Source organism: Clinocottus analis, unplaced genomic scaffold (assembly GCF_023055335.1).
Source record: "Clinocottus analis isolate CAN_PGR_092001 unplaced genomic scaffold, fCliAna1.0.p SCAF_54, whole genome shotgun sequence".
In the NCBI taxonomy this organism is placed as follows: Eukaryota; Metazoa; Chordata; class Actinopteri; order Perciformes; family Cottidae; genus Clinocottus; species Clinocottus analis.
Genome location: NW_027176212.1, coordinates 77,501 through 80,000, shown reverse-complemented (window position 1 = coordinate 80,000; position 2,500 = coordinate 77,501).

Below are 2,500 nucleotides of genomic sequence, written 5' to 3'. Positions count from 1 at the left end.
GGAAGTGATGAAGAGCAGAGCGCTGCTCGTCACATGGTTTCAACCTGTCACGTGTTGAAAAACATCACAAATCATGAGAGAACTTCTTGTAACTTTATGACTTTATGTCAGGCGGCTGAAAGCAACTTTTACAGTCGGAACATTTTGAGTTCACTTCATGAACACACGAGCAGTTTGTGTTTCTGTAAAGCCTCAGCACACACACACACACACACACACACACACACACACACACACACACACACACACACACACACACACACACACACACACACACACACACACACACACACACACACCCTGCATTAGGGCACAGAGATACAGCTGAGCAGCATCATGGCAGTTCATCTGGAACAAAGCACCAGTAATGACTCTGTAGATATATATATATATATACATATATATATATATATATATGTATATATATATATGTATATATATATATATATATATATATATATATATATATATATATATGTATATATATATATATATATATATATATATATATATATATATATATATATATGTATATATATATATATATATATATATATATATATATATATATATATATATATATATATATATATATATATATATATATATATATATGAACAGACCATTAGCGTACTGACATCACTGCTCCACGCTGGATGTTTGATTTGGAAGCTCGTACATCAGCACAAGAGATGAAAGAGAAGTGCACAACAGACACACACACACACACACACACACACACACACACACTCCCCCCCCCCCTCCAGAGTGTCAGCTGTGAGGGCTATGACGCACGTTGGGCTCTGTTAACATAGTACAGCTGGCTGTGTGAGAGCGTTCCTCTGCAGGCTTCACATTCCTTCTCTCTGAACCTCCAACAGATGAAGTGACTGAAGCAACGAGCAACGAGCAACGAGCAACGAGCAACCAGCATCACGCAGGTCGTCTGCAGCCTCCGCTTTGCATCTCTATTGAGAAGCAAGAAGAGGACTGCAATATCCTCCTGTTAACAAATGATAAGCAGAAGTACAGCTGATCTCAAGCACTGCTGCAGCTCGTGGACCAACACATGGGACGATAGATACTTCACTACACAACTTGACAAGGGATTGTTGTCATGTGGCATTAATATTTTTCCGTGTGCTCTTCTCTAAAAGAATAAACAGAGACAACAGAGTTGTGTCTGCGCGTCATGAGATTCACTGCTTGTTTCTAACGCTGCACCTTCGTCCTCCTCCCTGCAGCGCTGCATGTGTGTCTGCAGACTGAACTACAGGAGGACAGAGCAGAGTCTCACAGCCTCGTGGTTCATGACACACCAGTGTCAGAAGTTGTGTGTCTGTGGAAACTGGAAGGACTTGAAGCCGGACGGTCGGTGCGTCACTGAGCCTGACGCCAGGCCGCCAGCTCCTCTTGTGACAGCAACACAGAGCAGCTGCTGGTTACTGAGGCTTATGGGAAGAAACCCTCTGATATCAACGCTGCCGCTGAATGACCTTTGACCTCTTGAACTCTCGCCGTGTCCTCAAAAGCTGCCTTTCCCTCCAGCGCTGCACGAGGTCCAGCTCAGAGAGTCTGAGAGGAACGTTTTCATCACCGATGATCGATTCAACCGTTACAGTTATCACCCCCCCCCCCCCCCCCCCCCCGCAGGGACACATGATGTCATCGAGCTGCTCTGACATCAGCTGATCCTCAATACAGCCGACAGTCTGCAAGATGTTTACAAGTCTGTCCTTCATGCCTCAGAGCGGTTGGTTAAACAAGATGTGTGTGTGTGTGTGTGTGTGTGTGTGTGTGTGTGTGTGTGTGTGTGTGTGTGTGTGTGTGTGTGTGTGTGTGTGTTTGCTTGTCTAAGTGGGTCATGTGTGTTTGCACCACTGCACACAGGGCAGGGATGGTTGAGTGTGAGGTCGGCGGTTAGCATTCGTTAGCATTCGTAGCTACATTGTTGATAATTATCGGCTGCAGAGATTCGATCTCGTGGTGTTCTGGTGGTTGTTGTTCGGTCACAGATCCTCGGCCGCTGTGTAAATCCTTTGTGTCTGTCACGTCACGTGTTTCCCGTCTCTGTTGCACGAAGTTGTCGTGTGACCGTAGGTCACATGACAGGAAGAAGCACTTGGTTAAAGGAAGTTAGCGCACATCCTGTTGACATCATCATCTTGCGTTCTTTCCGTTTCACTGAGGGAAAAATGACAAGTTAGTTTACTACTCGCTGGCCCGACCTGTTCGGAAAAGAGGATCCTAAAGGAATCGAGAAGGAAGTGAGGAGGTTGGTCGGGGAGTTGATTCAGAGTTTCCTCGTTCGGCTCCAGCCGCCTCGTTAAACCGCCGACAGCAATAAAGCAGAGCTGGCAGCGGCTCTCCAGGGGCATCGAGCGGGAAAACCCTTCAGTGACGTAAGAGATGAATAAACCAGATGCAGGACGGGCCCAGAGCGCAAAGCCTGCTCCTCTCCATCGTCTACACAAACACACCAACACGACAACAACACACC